At 39.8% G+C, this 20,665-nt stretch overlaps 1 protein-coding gene across 4 annotated transcripts in view; it reads left to right on the top strand.

Annotated features, from left to right (window-relative positions):
* The first annotated feature begins 12,301 nt into the window (after positions 1 to 12,301).
* SHC3 (SHC adaptor protein 3) overlaps positions 12,302 to 20,665 on the top strand; it is an 86,074-nt gene continuing 77,710 nt past the window's right edge. For 3 of the 4 annotated variants that reach the window (XM_075931868.2, XM_075931865.2, XM_075931869.2), the window contains exon 1: positions 12,302 to 12,573. The gene's annotated coding sequence lies outside the window, so the exon portion shown is untranslated. Of the gene's footprint in view, positions 12,574 to 19,833; positions 20,197 to 20,665 lie in introns of those variants that run through there. The other variant, XM_075931866.2, reaches the window with a different exon arrangement.

The raw sequence follows: 20,665 nt of genomic DNA, 5'->3' as shown, positions 1-20,665 counted from the left end.
CATACCCTCCCATATCTGGCACCCCAATCTTCTGCCCCAGATCACAATCTCCTCCTACCCGTGGTCACATCCAAAACCCCTACACTCCAATTCCCTGCTCTAGGTCACAACCACCTCCTTCACCCAAACTCCCTCCCAGACTCCAGTCTTCCTCCTGTATCCTAATCTCTTACCCCAAGCTTTCTTCTGCATCCAACCTCAATCCCAGACCCACATCTCCTCCATTAATATCATGGAAGAGTGCGGCCCTCCACCACTTTCCAAAATCTTGGAGTGGCCCCCCATCAAAAATTATTTCTCATCCCTGCTCTAGGCAATTGCTAAATCTGCTTATACCTAGCACTGCATCCAGACAGAGGAATTATCAGGGGAGTGATATTGTGGAGGAGGTGTCTCCCTACGACATAGGGGGAATCCTCTCTTTTGTCTCTCAGTCAAGGAGACCCCAAAGGCTGAGGATGCACCCATCCAACAAGTCCTGGAGCAATATGAGAAAGATCTGTCTGTTGTGGAAGAGATCAACTTTTTTCTTTCCCAACACAGACAATTAGGGGGTGGGGAGGAGCATTATGTTCCTTGACTTATCCAAATCCCCATTCTCCAATTATGATTTGAAAGGTACTGTCTGGGTTATTGCTACCAATGTTCTCTCTAATCTTTTCCATCCATAAATAGTTTTTTCCATCCATGTGTGGAATAAATTTTTATGTGCACCAAAGCATATGTGAATGTACCTCACCAATAGAAACAAAAAGCCTAGCTGAGCACTGTTCTAAAAGAGTTGGATGGCATTTGAATCTCTCCTGTACAGCCACACAAGCTCACAGTTTCTGGGGAACATTGGTTGTTACTTTTTTGAATCTCTTCTGTAGAACTTTTCTTCTGGATTTCTCTCCTGAAAAGTTCAGGGTTTGTGGAGACCTATTCAGATGCATATCATTTGAACAAGTTATCTGCATTCTTTTGGATTTTCATGAGTCTCTGCTGCACTAGCCTGAGTGTCCTCACAGAATAGATTAGGTCCCTGTGTAGCTTCCTGCTGTATAGGATTTACTTAGATTGTAAGCTATTTGGGGCAGTGACTTTTTTTCTGTTTGTACAGTATCTAGTACAATGAAGTCCTGCTTCATGTCTGAGACCTCTAGGCACTGCCAAAAGACATATAAAAAGAATAATAATATGGATAAATAACATCTGCCACTATCAGGATTGGGGTCTGTGATGTATAGGAGGAGTGCTGGCCAGCACTCGGTGACTAAAGGGTTAAACTTAGGTAGCTAGCAAGGGTGTTGGAAGGGAACCAGAAGAACCAATGGGATACAGTGCTGAAAGCTGAATTGTATATAGATACCTGATCTGTTCTTCCTTTCTGTGACTTCTAAGAGCTGGAAGGAGCAACATGTAGTATCAAAATTACCATGCCTATAGGGAATATGAAAGAATATGTCCATCATTAATGTTTGGCATATTGCATACTTATTACTTGTTTATATAATTAAAAATTACATATAAAACATGTAATAAGTATGCAATATACCCAACATTAATCAAAGAGAGTAGTTACCAAAAACACATAACATTACATCCAAAACAAGAGGAGCAAGGGGAGGGAGTGGATAGTAGCGATATCTGTGAGAGTTTGTGATTATTCAGGAAGGGCTAGTATATAGCATTGTGGGGCAGAATTTTTGTAATATCTAAAAGAAATGCCTGATCTTTTTTATAGACATTATAGCAGAAGTTGGTGTTGAGGAGGTTTTAAGGAATAGGTTAATCTGCATGGACTATATAGCTCATGTAGAACTGGAGCTGTGATGAACATATCCTTTCATCACAGGAAATTCACATTTCTTTCTCAAAATATAAATGTTGAGTAGCTGGATAATTCTAGTGACTTACTTTGAGATAATTATATCTAAGGATGTTAGAGTTCAGCTAGTTTTTGTTTTGTGAAGAGGCTCAGAGCTTTGTTTACAATAATCACAGTCACCGTTTTTGCTTTACTGTCTAATTATAAAGGTGGCTAAGAAAATGAATTATATGCATCAACTGGTTAGTCTTTAATATTCATATTTTTAAACTGTCAATAGGTGAGTAAAATGGGTATAAAATATACTTCATTAAAATTGAGTATTTCTTATTTCTTTCTTAAAAAAGACTGGTGGTACCGACCTATATCCTGTAAAACAATTAAGTAAAACTCCCAACAGGCAGTTCTTCGGACTCTCTCAATAAACCCTGTGGAATAAAAGTAGGTAACTAAACGTGCTCTTATTCCCTGCCCCATTTCTTCCTTAACAGGCGTAGATTGAAGATCCTAGCACATCCTCAGCCACTGACTGTACTGGTCCACTGACAGAGGTGGGTGGACAAGCCTCTCAACCACCTGCAGATACCTGAGAAAAAAGTTAAACAGGTCTACTTTGCTAATTTCCCAGAAGCAAGGAGTTCATCACCAACTTGCCAGATAAGAAAGAGATAATATTTAGTTGAATAAAATATAAGTGCTACTGTATTTGTGTGTGTGATTTAGTTCTTACCAATCCTAATTTACTGTTTTTACATCTGCAGCTTGACACAGGTAATGAGTTTTATGTACTATTTCCTAAATTAATGAAAATCAAGTTATCTAAAAAAATTACACAAAGTCTACCCTCTTAGATGATATAAAATGCTGCACTGAGCTGTAACTTAACACAATTTAGTGATCAGATTTGCAACATTGTTTGAAGAAATATGTGAAGAAATAGTGGGAAACTTGATTTAAATCAATTTTTTGTGTGTGATTTAAATCAAATCAATCCACCCTGCATAATGCTGTTTCAGCTAGCTGAAAGTTTCTGTTTTACATATAAGAAAGGCATTTAGTTACCTCATTGAGGAAGGAGAGGTGTTTAATATACTTCTACTTCCCTTTCTTGTATACCAAGTTTGCACTTTTTCAGTTTTTTGTGGTTTTGCTTTTTCTGCTTTCCCTTTTCCTCTGGGATGCTATGTTAACTAATCTTCCTCTTATTTATGTTTTATATGCCTCCTGGACAATGTTTTTAGGTCTTTGACCTTTACCATTAGCATCAAAATAGAACCGAGTTTCTATTTTTTATAGCACTGAAAATAACTGAATCTTTTGTTAGAATTATTAAGCCTCCAATCTTTTTTACAGGATCACTGTTATTGATTTTTAAATAGGGTTACAATCATTGCATGATCTGTCTAGGTTTGTGATCCATTACATCTACTATCAAAGATGATGAATTCGGATGTAGTCAATCCTGGCATTTAAACTGCATAGTTTGGAAAAAACCCTTCTCTGAGAAGGGTGCTGATGCCTCTGGGTGTCATAAAGGCTCACTTGATATTTTTCCTTGACTTTTGGACCTATATTATGGCTTTTAAAAATTGGTATTTGATTATTTAGTCATGTTTGAGGGGAGATATTTCATTCTTTTGACTTTAGTTTTAGGAATACTTAAGCAAGCAAACAATTATACCTTCAAGGACATACAATGAGAAACATTAACAAGGGGTATAATGTATTATGTTAAAGATGGATATTAGAGTGAGGATACTGGGCGGGGGGAAAGTATTTACAGGGCAGGAAGTCTTGCAGATTTAAAAAGTCCCAGTAGAGGTTCTTTAAAGCTGTAGTGCTAAGATTGCCTTGCTACAAGTTTTATATTTCACAATCAGAGGGGTAGTCGTATTAATCTGAATCTGCAAAAGTGACGAGGAGTTCTGTGGCACCTTATAGACTAACCTATTTATTGGAGCATAAGCTTTCATGGGAATTTCCACTACATGCATCTGACAAAGTGGGTCTTTGCACACAAATGCTTATGCTCCAATAAATCTGTTAGTCAATAAGGTGCCACAGGACTCCTCATCAATATTTCACGATATAGTTCTTACTGGATGATTATGTTCACTTTGGAAGGCTATTCTTTATATTGTGTGGGTTTTGCTTGCTGCTACACTTGGATATTTCCCCTCCATTTCAGTGTGATTTGTTAAATAGCTGATCAGCATATTTCTCTTAGCTTGTTCCCTCCTCCCCCCAGTCTGTAAGAGACTATCTAATCATAAATTTAAGACAGAGATTAAGAAAGAGAGAGATTTCACTTTAAGCCTAATATTTGCTGGTCATAGTGTAGAGTATGAAAATAACTATAACAAAGAATATACATTTTTTTATGAGCAGCTTCAGTGTTAGTCATCAGAACTGTAACTCATCTCAGTATAACATTAACCACAGGCTATGAATACACCTACAGAGTAGCATTTTGTTCTTGTGTTTGAAATATTGTACTGCTACAGTTACATTTCTTTCCTTCTTGTCTCTAATGCAGTTCAGTTCAGCACTGGATACTGCAGTCTCCTATTGTGGTGCAGGTCACGTAGCAGTGAATGAACAAGATTGCATGAATAATGCGCTCTTTATTCAGCGATTGGGTAAAAATGAATGCCCTCAACACCTACGTACATCCAATCTCCACTGCTTCCTGTGTGCTTATTCTTCCTGAAGCTTTAATTATTTATCCTTGGAGAGAATTTGACAGTTACAAGTAGTCACGACTCAGCAGATTAACCCTACCAGCACCAAGTTTCATTTCCATATCAAGCAGACTCAACTGTGTCTTGGAATCAAATGTTAGTTTTGAAGTAATATGATTCCTAATTAAAATGAAAGCCAAACAGGCTTTAAATGCAAGTTATTTGTAAATCTACCATGCTGCCTTTCATGAAATTAAAATGGATTTAACATTATTGCTAATTTTAAGATGAAGACTTGAAAAATTAAAAAGTTTAATATGCTTGGGCATTTGGCAGTGAATGTGCATTTTAAGGCAGTAAAGGGGAATCCAGGGTCATATTTATTAGTCAAAATATATACACAATTAGTTGTCAGATAGTACTATATATTACAAGAAAATTAGCTGGATTAAAGAAGAAAATGTTTGCTAATTTTGCTATTTATTCCTTGTAATCTGAGATCATAGACCACATGTATCAAGGAATATGTATAATAGAGTCACTTCATCAACATGGCTTAAAAGGAAAATCTCTTAGAAATAGACTGGTAATACACTTTTCAAATTGCATATGTAGTTGTTTTCAGCGAGAGAACCATTAAACCTACAGTAAATAATATGGTGTAAAATGCTAACATTTTGTTTACTGCAAGGTTTTGTTAAACAACTGCATTGTAAAAAATGATCTCTTAAAATGCCAATATTAGAATAAACTGCCACGGCTACTTCTTAAGCAAGAATAGGGTATTTTTTCCCAATCGTGCCTATGATACTTTCTGAAAAATTTCCATTGGTCCTTTGGACAAGACTCTTGAGGTTTTCATATAAAATCATAAATATTATTGGTACATTAAAGGCCTTGATATGCAGTAATCAGAAAATAAGAGTAATACAGTAAAATAGTGCACATCCAAAACACACACAGACTATTATGCTTTTTTACTTTTAGATTTTTGTCCAACTTCTGTACAAATAGGGAACAGAAGCACTGTACAAACAGGGAACAGAAAATTCCTGTTCCAAGGAGCTTACAAGAGACAACGGATGGATACAGACAGAGACAATGAAACAATATTGGTGATAGGCAGTGGTCACAATACATTAGCTAACCATTGTCAAGTTTTTTGTAATCAGCGTGGCAAATGCGAATTTGAGGAGGGATTTGAATGTGCATGAGTTAACTTTGCAGGCATCTTCTCCTAAATATGATGGGCAGTTTAGGAACAAGCATGATATGCTTATCTGAAAACTTAACAAGCAGTTGGTGGTGGCTGGCATTAGGGGATGATCAGAGATAGAAATCAACAGCTTGCTAGCAAATGAGAGAATAAGTTAGGTGGGGATAGACTGTGAAGGTCCTTGAAACTGAAACAAGCAGTTTTGTTTCTTGGAGGAGTCTATGGAGGTCTGCAAAGAGGCCATATCTTTCCTTCATATATTGGGTAGTTTTGACTTTAAAACAGTAGGAATTGAAGTGGCACAGAAAATAACGTATTTATTCAGGTAACAAACGGATAAAACAGAATTCTTTCTCCCCGTGCTCTCCCCTCCTTTTTTGGTCCCCATGGACAACACCACAAAATTGCCTGTTTCTCAGGCCTGTAACTTTGGTGTCATCTTTGATTCGGATCTCTTTACGTGTTTGCATCCAGGCTGCATCTGAACCTTTTTAGATTTTCTGCATAACAACTCAAAAACCCGCCTTTTCCTAGCCACTCACCCAGCTCAAACTGTCATCTGCTCCGTCTGAGTTCCTCCATGGGCTCCCCCTTCTCCATCACACCAAACATAAGCATTTTGTCTTCAGAACCAATCTCTCACTCCCTATCTTTTCTCATTCAATACCAAAAAGATGATTTCCTGCCTCTAACTGGCTCACAATACCACTCTCCATCACCCATTTATTACATTTTCAAATAAGCATCTTTCTGCTTTTTCCAATGCTACCCCTCATGTGTAGAAGGAGCTCCCAGTAAACATTTGCAAAATTAACTAATTATCCATCCTCAAATCCCTCCTCAGAATTCTCTTTTGCCATGATATCTGCAAAATACATGACATCAGGCTATTGGGGTATATCTAGACTACATGGTTCCGTCGACGGAGCCATGTAGATGAGTTTACTAGACATAGGAAAATGAAGCAGCGATTTAAATAATCGTCGCTTCGTTTACATCAAAATGGCCACCGCGCTGTGCCGATCAGCTGTTTGGCGGCACTGCGGGGCAGTCTGGATGCACCACAGTCAACAAGGGAAGCCTCATTTCACGAGGCATACTGGAGCGGTCAACAAAGGCTTCCCTTGTCGACCACAGTGCGTCCAGACTGCCCCACTGTGCCACGAAACAACTGATTGGCACAGCGTGGCGTCCATTTTGATTTAAACGAACCGGCAATTATTTAAATCGCCGCTTCATTTTCCTATGTCTAGTATAATCATCTACATGGCTCCGTCGACAGAGCCATGTAGTCTAGACATACCCTTGGTGTGCTAAAACCATTGCCTATCATGATGACCAATGTTGTCTCATTGATGGAGAAATACAAGGAAACAACTTATCTGTATCTTTTTTATACTTGGACTAGTGCACTTCTTAGGGCAGTAGCTGTCTTTTTGTTTTGGTTGTACAGAACACAGCACAATGGGGTCTTGGTCCATGATTACAGTTTGTAGCCATGGAAGTAATACAAATAACTGATAATACTAATGATACATTTTTATCAAAAGACCATTTCTCTCTTGAGGTATGTTCAGGATTGCATTTTAACTGGCCTTTGCTCCTAGCACGTTAGAGACAGTTAACCTATTGGGAAGCTTGCCCCAGAGACCACCAGTATTGCAACATTCACATTGTGACTCTTAGCATGCTAGTTTGAGCTGAACTAGCACAAGTCTATCTATGCTGGGAATCACACCTCCCAGCTGCAACGTAGTCACACTGGGTGTGTCTAGACTACAGGGTTTTGTCGACAAAAGTGGACTTTTGTCGACAAAACTATACCTGCGTCCACACTGCCTTTGAGTTATGTCGACATATGTAAACCTCATTCTACAAGGAATAACACCTTTTGTTGACAGAGTTCTGTACATAGAAGGCATTATTGCATCTACACTCTCCTTTGCGTCCACACTGTTATGTCGACAAAGCGGCTTGCTTTGTCGACAGAACTGGCTGTAGTCTAGACGCTCTTTGTCGACAGAAGCTTTGTCGACAGTATCTGTCGACAAAACCCTGTAGTCTAGATGTACCCACTCAGTCTCCCTATGCTTTCTTCCACTTTTTATGCTGCAGAGGGAGCAAGTGAGTTTTCTGTATTTTTTAAGTTTATTGGAAGATGGACTGTTGTCTTTTATTCATTATAGGGTCAATAAAAGCACTGGTTTCTGCTTTTCTGACTGTTGTAGTAAGAAAACAATTAAATACAATCAGCACTTTTTTTTTCAAACACCAGTGCCATCACACTAAAATAATTCTTGGGGTAACAGAGGTTTTGTGTTTCTTTTGAAACAAAGACATTTTTGATCAGACATTGTAAAAACATAAACTAAAATTTTATTGGCAAGGGTAGAAAGAATGGTGATTGTAAATGTTGCCAGTCTGCCCACACATCACAGCACTAACCCCTTTTAATGTGTTTTTTTCCATTAGATGATTGTGATGTTGCACAACGTACATTCCCAAGGTTATCTGAGTGTCCTGTCTCTGTGCATGCAATACACAGCCTTGTGTACCCAACCACTTTATATCTGACATCAACCATGATAAATACTCATTTTAGCATTGTTGTTTTCCCTGCTGTTTAAATAAAACTGCTTCCATAAAAGATTCAAGCTAAAATGAGTAATGAGGATAAAAGGCACTTTTTGCTGAGTCTAAGAAGGACTTGGAGTAGGAATGAAAAGATATAATTTCATAAATCCAAAGGGGAAGATGCATTATCAGAACTTTCTGATGAAAGGAGAATGATGGATGTGTGCACAAAATCACACACACCGGAACATTAAAAACCAAACTGAGCATATAGTTACCAATAAAACCAAACTGTTTGAAAAGGGGAGGTTGGGTGGGGAGTTTTAGGTGCTAAACCAGGATCCAGGTATTAAAATGTGAGTTGATTATAAAATAGCAGGAGACAGCTCTTCTATCTCCATATTGACATTTTGTTAATTAACATGTTAAATGTCACTCTTGCTCTGATACCTTCCAAATGCATCTCTCACCAGTCATGCATTATTTCTCAATCAACTGGGCCTTGGAATATAATTTTATATCTTAAGCAAGCACATAGGAATAATCAAATGTAGCATATAAATGCTAGTATCTTTATACCTTTTACTTTTATTTGAAACAAAGGATTTGAGAGTAAAATAACCATTCATCAGCTGCCAGTAGCCTGGATTCATCTGAATTAGACTTTTGGTGAGGGCATCAGATGGAAAAAGCAGTTGTTACTTTGGTGGATTATTAACTCTGTTAGACCTCAGCAAAAGCAATATTCCCATTATTGTTGCTGCTTGCTGTGTGCTCTATAATATATGTGAAAGTAATGGCAGGAGAAAGATTCTAGAGAAAGATGGGATCCAGGCAGATCTCCTAGCAGCTCATTATAGCAGCCAGACACCAGAGCAATAAGGAGAAAACATCATGGGGCACTGCAAATCAGAAAGGCTTTGAAAACCAATTTAATGAATGACCAGACAATGATGTGACAGTCATATATATGCTCTTAACAAGGTGTTCCCTGCTGTACATGAACTGGCCTGTAGGCTACCTCCACCCTCCTCCCTTCCTGCCAATGCGGTTGACACAATCAGTAAAGATCCTGTTCTTCTGAATTCATGTATTTTTATTTAGGAAACACAGGGAACACAGTGAGAAAAGGAGTTTAGGACGTGAGCTTTGATGGCAGTGGGGAGAGCACAAGGGCAAGTGGTTTATTACAGTCCACCAGTCTAGCAATCAAAGCTGTAGGAATGACAGCCTTCTGTTTCAGGAGACATCCATGGGAGTTGAATGAATGGCTTCTTGGGACTTCTCTCCTCTTCCTCCTCACATTCTAGAAGAGGAGGCTATAGAATTTGGTGAGATGGGCAGGTGGTTCATTGTAGGGGGAGTCTGTGCTCCAGATGCTTTTCCTGCACCTCTGCCAGGTGCCTTATCAATTCTGTTTGCTCCCCCATAAGCCTCAACATCTCATCTTGTGTCTTACGCTTGCTTACCCTGCATGCTCTCCTGTTCCCTTCAGTCCTTATGATCTGTAACATTGTTCTCCTTCTGCATTCAGTTGTGATCTTTTGGTGCAGGTGGGTTGCATTTGCTTATTAAATATTTCATCCCATGTACATTTTTTTTTGCCTTCTGATCTGTGATAGCCGAAGTCCTGGAGGACTTGGGGGAGTGGATAGCAGAGTCACTATTGCAGCTGCAAAAAAGAATCAAGGGTAGAATTTAGAGAAGATATATCATAAAACACAGAAGGTTATCTTTTCTAGCACTGTGCTGCACAAAAGGCATCTGGCATGTACAAGGTCAATTTTTTCATTTTAAAATGAGTGCCTACCAAGCAGCTAGAACATGCAGCACAGCACTGGGTAGCTGAACTTGGTTTGGTGGCAGGCATGGTAAAGAACAGTTTGGGAGGTTTTCTCTTTTGCTTCTGTTTTGAAAACATGTGTGATACCGTGCTTGCAAAGGACAGCCTTCATGGCTGTCTAGGCATCTGTGTTTGCAAAGGGGCCATGTTTGCAAGGGGCCCTGCAAGAGTTTAGGGGCAACAAGGGTGCCATTTCGGGATGGTCTGGGGGCAGCAGCCATGTGCTCCAGGACACAGCTAGCTTTTCCTCTGGTTTCCTGGATGCTAAGGACGTGAGGGGAAAGTGCTTACATTCCATGTATGCCTCTCATACCTGGCTGATGAGATCTGAAAAAGATCTCTGTGTAAGCTTAAAAGCTTAATCTCTTTTGCCAACAGAAGTTGGGCCAATAAAAGATATTACTTCGCCCATGTGCCTCTTTAATATCCTGGGACTGACTCAGCTAAACAATACCACTTTTATGGAATTCTGAAAATACTCCATATTATGAGAATATTAACAGTGAACATTTACAATGAGGTAGAAATACTTTGCCAGTGTGAACCTATGGGAGTTGCCTGAAGGGTCATGGGAAAGACTGGGGCAAAAGCGCCTGTTAAGATGGAAGGAGTTGTAGTGAGCAGGAGTAATCTCTTTTGCTACAAGGGAACATTTGTCCCCAAGATGGAAAAGATGCTCAAAGCTCCCAAGTAGATTTGTGACCTAGGAGCAGGTAAGGATCATAGAAAAAGCAAAAGCATTAATGAACCAGTATAGAGAAGGGGAGACTCAGGTTTTGTCTACACTACATGTTTAGGTCAAAATTAGCTGCATTAGGTTGATTTTATAAAGAATGCATCCACATCAGCAAACTCCTTCTGCTGACTTAAAGGGCACTGAAAGTCAATTCCTGTACTCCTCTTTGATGAGTGAAGTCAATTTTACACAGATGACTTTGGGATAGTGCAGACGTAGAACTGTTAAAGTTGATGTTTTTGGACTCCAGAAGGTGTCCCACAATGCTACAGTGTGACCACTCCAGCCAGCACTTTCAATTTTACTGCACTCCCAGGAAAACAGGAAATGCCCTGGGAAATTTTGAATTTCATTTTCTGTTTGGCCAGCTTGGTGAGCCCAGCTGCATACCTAACCATGATACCCAAGGTCACAAGTGAGCTCCAGCATGGAGAATGCAGGAGATGCTGGATCTGATTACGGTGTGGAGAAGAATCTGTGCAAGCAGAACTCTAGAGCAGAAGAAGAAATGTTGATATCTTATGACAAAATCACTCAGGGCATGTTGGAAAAAGGACACAGCAGGGACACCTAGCAATGCTGTGTGAAAATAAAGGAGCTCAGGCAAGCATACCAGATGATAAAGGAGGCAAAAGGTTGGCCCAGGTCAGAACCTCATACATGCCACCTCTATGAGCAGCTGCATGGGATTCTAGGGGCAAGGGCTGTGAGCACACGAGTATTTAGCATGTCTGTTCACATGGATCTACAATTTTCAGCAAGGTGAGAAGCTATGTAAAAGCAGGGCATAGAATGTGGCATCATTATTTGACTGTAGGGTACAACACAGTCTGTGACCTTAAGTTTGTGAGGCTAATGGAGAGAGCCCTGTGCGGATTCAAAATGTGTGTCCGTATCTCCACCCATAATCACAAAAATGAGCCACAGATATCCGCATCCATATCTGAGGGTGTGAATATCTGTGGCTATAAAGCTGATAGCCAGACATTTGCAGGGTTCTAGATACAAAATTTGTATCTGCATCCACGTCCATGTCTGCAAAAATTAGCGGTGGATATCCACATCTATATCCATGGATGCTGATATCCATGGATCTTCAGGGCTCTACTAATGGGAGGAAAGGTAGGAAACACAGACTCAAACATCTATGTTGCAATCAAAAGAGCTCTCAGATATTTGAAGCCTGAAGCATTAGATTCCTTGAAGCCTATGAGTCTTGACAGGGTCAGCATTTTGAAAAGAGAGAAAATTTGAAAACTCTTAAAAAACAGGAAGACCCAGTATAAAGGTGTGGTGTAGTGTAAGTTTCTTTCTGGTTGCTATGCTTGGGCTGTGGGCGACCCCCACTGGCAGCTGTCTGTAAGCACAGCCCAGCAGGGGGAGCCTTACCGCCCCAGAGCAATGGCTAAAACCAGTTCTACAAGTTAAGGGAAGAGGCTGAACAAAGGAACTGAGGTATTGGGGGAAGAGTCAGTCTTGGGCTGGAATCATGGAGGAACCAGTCTGAGGAGAGGGCTGGAATCCCGGGACCTAGGGACCCTATCTCAAGGGGTCTGAAGTATCTTGGCCCAGACTCCTGTAAACACATCACGTCTCAGCTGTGCTGTATCCTGGAGAAGCAATAAAACCCCCTATTCTACTGGCGGGCGGAGTCTGCTCTTGCAGCTACGGGGGTGCAGAAACGGGGCAACCCTGACTGCATCATCACAAAAGGTGAGAACTCAAGAATAAAAAGCTAATAGAGGCTTTAAGACCAGTGATGGAGCAGAAGTAGGACCTATGGCAGGGGTGGGCAAAAGGGCTCCATGGGTCAGATTTGGATTTAGCATCAGTCCTGGCCCATCTCTACAAATACATTTTGACATAATATTGGTTTTCAACAATAGGACCAGAAAGCATCCAGTAGTGGAGACCAATGAGTTACAACTTTTATTTGCTTATAATTTTTTATAAGTCATATCTCACAGGATTACTAGTCTTAAAAGTAAAAGTATTTCAATATGTTGTAACAAGAGCAATAGCATGTAAAGCACTAAGGTTTTTTTTAGCAGAGATGCTCTGTTTAGGAAGGAAACAGTACTAATTTAGGGAAAACTTCTAATCTCAGACTGGTTTAAAATTTGAGTAACTCCACTGAAGTCACTGGAAATATTTTAAATTACACTGGTGTGACTGAGTTCAGAAGCTGGCCCTTAAATAACAGTATTTCCACTAACCTGGCCTTCCACGGGATCAATTTACAAAGCTCTAAACTGTGCTCTGATGTATTCCTAGGGCCCAACCTTAGCAACAAGGTTGCCATGGAAACACAATGAAACTCTGGGAGGAGTGGGGGGAGTTTGCAGAAATTTTTCATTGACGGAATTGAGTTTGAATGTGTGAAATAGACAATGCAAAAGGATATTTTTTGTGGTCATTCTCTTTTGGCATAGCATAGGATAATATAAACACATTGTTGTATAAGCTCTGCAATCAACAAATGCTCAGTATGGAAAATCTAAATCATGTGAGTCCAACCCATGTTGGTTTTTCCCTCTGAAAAACACATTGAAATAGTTTCAGTCACCAGTTATTGCTGTCAGTACTGATAGGGACTGGGATTCCTCTGATTTTTTACATCAGCTGTCTGATTCCCCTTTGAAATTCCATAGGGGCATGTGTGTGTGTGTGTGTGTGTGTGTGTGAGAGAGAGAGAGAGAGAGAGAGAGAGAGAGAGAATATGATATATCAAGGATATACTCTTACGGTGTCTCTAGACTACACCTCTCTGTCGACAGAGAGATGTAGATTAGGCATGTCGAAATTGCTAATGAAGCTGGGATTTAAATATCCTACCCTTTATTAGTATAAACATGGCCACCGTTTTTTTTCAAAGCGGAGCTTTTTTGAAAAAAAAAAAAAACCTGGCAGACTAGACGTGGACCTGTCGAAAATAAACTCTTTTTCGACAGATCCTGTATTCCTCAAAAAATGAGGTTTACAGGATCTGTCAAAAAAGGGTTTATTTTTGACAGATCCACGTCTAGACTGCCATTTTTTTCAAAAAAGCTCCGTTTTGAAAAAAGTGGCGGCCATGTTTATGCTAATGAAGCTTGGGATATTTAAATCCTGGCTCTATTAGCAATTTTCATGTGCCTAATCTACATCTCTCTGTCGACAGAGAGATGTAGTCTAGACGTTGCCTTAGAATTGCTACATCAAAGTTGTTGCAGGGTTTTCACTTTATTAAAAAAATCTATTTCACTTCCCAAGAAGATGCGCTCATAATATGCTTTTGCTTGGTGATAGTCATTTACCTGAAGTTGTGATCTCATAAATTAAGTAGGACTCGATCTGGCTTGTATAAGAGGTATCTGAAATATGGACAGGCTAGAAAATGGATTTAGTGAATCAGCAGCTGGCATTTTCCCTCTTGCTGTGAACCAGTCCCCACAAACAGAAGTATTATCTTTTATTTGCGAAGTGAAACCAAGGCATTGACCAACCACCTGTGGTCATTAAAATTCTGATGAGACATTTTGCAAGAGTAATGCGTTAAACTTAATATCCTTGTCAGATTACAATTGGGAAATAACAGTCTGTCTACTTAACTACTCTGCAGTGATACCTGGAATTTTTCTTTACACATTTTCCTAAACTATAGAGGGTTGCTATGATGCACTGTTAAACCACTGCCATTTTCCATGTACTATAAGTAGAACTACTTTAGCTGATACCTATATTTCAGGCAGGTGAGCCGACAGATTCGCAGGGCCCCAGGGCAGGTTCTGTGTGTGTGTGTGGTGGTGGTGATGGAGGAGAGGGGGAACAGCACTGTGCTCCCGGAAGGGGCAGGGCCTTGGGCAGAAGAGGCAGGGTCAGAGTAGCTGGATCTTGGTGCTGCTTGGGTCATACCTCTCCTCAGTGCTGTCTGAAGTGCACTGCCCAGGGCTTTGGCAGAAATGTAAGGGCCAGTGGCAATAGCCAGGAGCCCCAAGCTCCTTTGAATTACCAAGTACCAGGTCAACTGCCTCTTTTGTATCCCCGCTTCTATGATTGATGGGACTGATTTCCGGTTGCCTTACACTTTCCTTGTAAATCCCTGTTTAAAGTTACCTGTAACTTTGCTAAACTATGGCTTGTTTAGCTTTCATGCTAACGGTCTGCCTTTTTTCAGGAAAGTATCAGCAGAAACTGTTCAGCTACCTCCAGGAATGAAGATATAGAAAAATAGGCAGTTTTACTAATGGTAAAAAATATTTGTAGCGGTTTCTTAGAAGAGCTCGAGCACTCTGTTGTTTGGAGCAGGGACTTGAAATGTAGCAGGAATGGTACCAGGATCAGAGAAGTGTCTTTTACTGATTCAGGACTATAACTCAGATTGACTAAGTTATGAGTCCCAGAAAAATCACCTCTTTCACATGCTCAGTACTGCTTTTGAATGTATTTCTACACAACATTTTAGAATGAGCTTCCCAACCTGGGTCAAAAGACTTGCCATACTGGGGCTTGCATTAGTGTTCTAAAAATAGCAGTACTGACAGCACTTCGAAGTTGTGGTTCCGAATGGAGCTCCAGCTCTGAAGCCTAGCCAGGGAGATGGTGCAACTTCAAAGATGTTCGTACTTTTATTTTTAGAGTACTAGTGTAGGTCATGCTAACCCAAGTCTGTTCATCTGGCCTGAGAGGTTCATGCCCATCCTCAGAGGTTTGCTGCTAAAATCTCTGAATATTCCACCTGCATTGAGCATACCCGTGCCTTCTGTCACTTTCTATCTATATTAACATATTCCCAGGCCTTGCTGATCCACCATGTGTGCTGAATATGCCTCACACAGTTTTAGCTCTAGAATGGGCAGGGAACTAACAGCAGTTACCACTCTTTTGGCCTAGGGAAACAAGTGCTTTGTTGGGTAGCCAGCTTTTCGACTGGTTGATATTAATAATTCCGTGCCATTGACAGCCATTACTGAGCAAGAGTTCATATCCCTAATTTATGAACAAATGAAGTATTATTCCCCAAAGTGCACAAAGTCACATATCATTGTGATGGAGATATAACCTTATGTCTAATATTGCACACGGAAGTCTCAACCATTGTGCCTTTCAGAATGAGCGTGCCAAGTCTCTATGGGTACGTCTAGACATCTAGACACCACCAAGTCCAGGGAATGCATTTGCTCTTCCGCTTTCTTTTGCGAAAGAGCAGATGCGCTCTTTTGGAAGTCCTATCTTCCTCATTCCACAAGGAAGAAAGAATCTTTCGAAAGAGGGTTTTTTTTCCTGAAATTTGGCCTCTTACAGAAAAAAAACGGGGAAAAGGTGTAGTCTGGACATACCCTATGTGCTTGACTTATGTCTAGACCAGAGTTCCCTTCAAGAATCCAGAATGGAAATCAAGAATCCTGGTTCTCAGCATACCAATGCTGTGTAGCAATTACTGGTGTAAGTTACTGTTGAAATATGTTTCACATCCATTTCTAGTTCCATAGTCCCATATTACAGAATTTGTTTGATCTATTTTCCTTTTTAAAATTCATAGGAAATTACGTAAGTCATAAAATAATGTTAATGTTGCAAAATCGGGCACTCAAAAGTTAGGAAATGCTTAAAGTTGTCTATGCAACATTAATTTGGCCTCTTTTGTGGAGATGTATGGTGATAGTCTCTAATTACATGATCACATCCTATTGGTCTCACAGGGAACCCATCTCCTTCAGTGCACAGGATGTCCAACAAATGAAGTAAAGGCACTAAGAAGAGAATGGATGTTCTTTAGAGCATTGCACTGGGCCCCAGGAAATATTAGTTCTATTCCTGGCTGCATGACAGACTTCTTATATGATGTATAGTGACAAGGAAGCTAAACTGAGGTTGCATGGCTAGTCTTCTGGCAATTTTGACAATTTTGACACTGTGCGATATTTTATTCTTTTAATGTAGATTCTTGTTTGCAATAGTATCTATATGCATAATGGTAGAATTATTATCAGGAAGAAGTGTTCAATAAATATTTCTGTTCTGTATGTGAATATGTATGGGGAACAGATAATGTCATCATATCATATCATGATGGTGCTTCTCCTTCCCAACAGTAACTCAAGAGGATTTTAAAGAACAGCTACTAAACTTAGACTATGTTAAATCAAAGGGGTTCAGATAAATTCCTAAGATTGGAAGAAAGCTAATTTTGTGCCAATATTTAAAAAGGGTAAATGGGTGTAGTTCTACAGAGGCACAAGCAGGTGATATCGCCTCTCAAGTTCCAACATGAGTTCCTTCTGGAGGATTCTGTCAATCCACAAATGTGTGTCAATCTTCATATGTGAAAGGCAAAAAGTTAGAGTGACCATGTATTCTTGTTATGATTTTTTTCATACCTCTTTTTCTTCATTTCTGATTTGTCTATTTAACTTTAATGGGGGGGAAGAGCAGATAAAGTTAGCATGGAATTTGATGTGTCCATTCTTTACTTTTACATGGATTACTCAATTTACAGTCTTGGGGAATTCTCCAATTTTTACTATGGCTCCAAATGCAACGATTGCAGATTTCCCCCAGACTACATTTAATACATTGTTTTGGCAGTAAAGTATTACAAGAAGTAACTCCAGGAGCACACAGGAACAGATCTAATACTAATGATTGTAGGGAGATTGGGTCATTTTGAACATGTAACACAGAATTCCATACAGGGCTAGCTTGTGATTTGCACTAATGCAGAGAAGCAGGGGGCAACAGATTTCCCTGTTTGTAAGGTCATGTTTTTAGGGTTACCAAGACCTTAGTCAAAGATGATAACAGGCCCACAGGTCTTTGTGACTTGAAAATATAGTATTGTCAACTGTGATGGAGAATGTGGAAGAGTTGATGGGGAAAGATCAAGTGTTCAGTTTTGTCTATATTAAGTTTAAGTTGGTACCTGGACATCCACAAGGAAATATCAGAAAGAGAGTGTCAAGATCCTGCTGCTGAACCCAGGCCTGATAGGTCCCTACACAGCATCTGTGCCCCCTTCAATCCCCTTGACTAGTAGGCTTAGCTCTAAGGGTCTGCAGCTCCCCCAAACTCACACTCCAAGCCCCTGATTGGCTGGGCAACAGCATTCCCATTGGATACCTGGACTACATAAACACCTCAATAGGAAGAGGAAGCTGTCCGAGCAATAGGCCAATCTATGGTGGTTGCTGCCTTGTCTGACACACCTACTACTTGGCTTAATCTTGTCTTCCTGTCCTACTAACCCTGGCTACCCACCCCACTGTGAGATCTCTGACTATGGCTCTGGATTGTCTCTAATCCATTTCAGCCACTGGGCATTTTCACATAGGTAGATTTGTGAGTTCTCAACAAAAAGGTGACAGTTGAAGCCATACTTGTAGATAAGAGTATCAAAAAAGTTAAGATGTGGAGAGAGGCAAAGATGGACCCTTGGAAGACACCAAGGCTACGTCTACACTGGCTCCTTTTTCGGAAGGGGCATGCTAATTTTGAAAGTGGGAATAGGGAAATCCACGGGGGACTTAAATATCCCCCGCGGATTTAAATAAACATGTCCGCCGCTTTTTTTCCGGCTTGGGGAAAAGCCGGAAAAAAAGCGTCTAGACTGGCCCGATCCTCCGGAATAAAGCCCTATTCCGGAGGATCTCTTATTCCTACTTCGAAGTAGGAATCGAATAGGGAAACACTTATATTATAAGACAATTACAAAAAATGAAACTGGAATTCTGCCAGATTACTTATCATGGACTCAGTTAAACCCTTCCCCCTCCAAAAAATTCAAGATTGGTTCTTAAACTTTGAATCAGCAAGAAACTCTATTTTTTCACTTTTCTCTTTGCACACTCAGATTGAAAAAAATCTCATGTTTTATGTTACTGTCCTCTAATTTTAGTAATACAGCTTCCTGGTTAGCCTCCTCTTGCCTGAGTTAAACGAAAATTGTTTAACAGTCTATCTTTGTGCTGGCAGCTGCCATTTGCATTATTTGTAGAGGAGCTCTGTTTTAAATCTCTTCTAGTTGTTTTTCATATTACCAGAGAGTTTCAGCTCTAAAGCTTTTATCTGCTGTCTTCTTCCTCTTGGGTTTTTTCTTTAATTTCTGTTTACTTCCAATAGCATGTGGTGTTTAGTAATCACATCGGGGCCAAGGTACTTAAAAAAGAACCTCTTTTTTGTGTGATGCAGTTTCCCAATTGCCTCTGCATTGCAGAATGTGGGCTTCTTTAGTGCAGTCCCCCAGACTTCCTGTCTGAGAAGTGAAACCACTTTAAGGTACAGTTCCCAATACCACAAAAGATTGAGGAGAAAAGTAAGAGATTGAGTGATAGCAGAGGTAGGGGAGATTAGATAATGAAAGAGGATGGGGTCATCTGGGCAGGAAGAGGGAGTGGAGGCAAAAAAGTTATTTTGAGAAAACTGCTGTTATTTCGAAATAACTTTGCTGTGTAAACATACCTTAAGCTACCCTACTCTAATCCTCTACCCTGTCTCTGCCTCTCTCTTTCACTGGTTTACATATGATACTATTTTAAAATACCCAGTTTGCTATAGAGTTAAATATTTAGCTCCATTTTTGTAAAGAACAAAGACAAACCAGAAGATCTCTGAAGATAAACCTGTAAAAAATTGGATCTGTCAATGTACATTTGCAGCAAACAAAAAATCAAGCGAAACGTGCACATTCATGTGGCTGTCCTTGATGCAAAAGAACCAGTTGAATGAATGTCTTAGGGTGAAATACACATTCAAGAAAATGGTTTTGCTCACATCCCCTTCCTAATAAAAATCCCTTACATTTAGCTGTGAAATATCTTTACTGCAAAACAATTATGCTAGTAATTTTTAGATCATTGTAAGCAGGTTTTCCCCTCAGATTGCTGTATGAAAGATCCCGCCTGTGTTTGAAATGGAATCTTCCACTATTTAGCAAGCCTTTGTTGAATGAGTCATCCAAGCTGTTTCTTATTGGCTGGGATGGTTAGCACCCAAGGGATTGCCTGGCAGAGGCTGCAAGGCCTTGCTTCATTCACAGAAATGTTGGTATGCTAGCCAGTCCTTTCATTCACATACACAGAATTTCATTCACATTTTGCAGGGTTTTTTTTAATCTGCTTCTAATGAAGAGAGTCATTTGGGAATGGCAGGGGTTTCTGTGCATTAGAAAACAGTAGAAATAATCTATGATGTGTATATTTGCTGTTGCTATGCTAGCAGGATGAAGAAAAAAATGAATGCTGTGTGGATACTGGAGCAGGTTTGCAGTATGGTGACGAAAAGGCTATTCTGCAGATCACTAGAAATCTGTTTTTACATTGAATAGGACATTTCAATTATTCATCACTGCTGGGATAAGAGGTGCTGACTTAATGTGTCATAAATTATACTAATTAAATACCTGTATTTAACGCTGTTTTAATGTGTTTGTGCGTCATGTACTGTTGCCTTAGTCCTGGGTAAAGGGAGGGATTCCCTCAAAATAATTTCTTCAAAAATAGGCTCATTCTTTTTAAGAGAACTTGCACCATTAAACTTCTTTTGTCTGAATTCGCTTTCTTACAGTGCAGTATAATGTCCAATATCTATAATTTGCAAAGCAGACCAAATGACAAGAGCCATATAATTATCTGCCTTCTATCTTCATTATACTGCACATTTTTTATTTTTCCAACAAAAGGGAAAAAGAGATGCAAATTTCAATATTTATACTTATTCTCTTATTCCTCATCAGTGTTTTTGATTGGCATTTATGCTTCACGGGAGCTAGTGCATTTTATATTTTTTACTGCAGGGCGTCAGTATGCTGCTACAGGTATTCTTGAATGTC

The sequence above is a fragment of the Pelodiscus sinensis genome, chromosome 6 (assembly GCF_052426305.1).
Source record: "Pelodiscus sinensis isolate ZL-2025 chromosome 6, ASM5242630v1, whole genome shotgun sequence".
Taxonomy (NCBI): Eukaryota; Metazoa; Chordata; order Testudines; family Trionychidae; genus Pelodiscus; species Pelodiscus sinensis.
The sequence above is the reverse complement of the archived record's forward strand: the minus strand, read 5'-3'. Positions and strand labels throughout refer to the sequence as shown.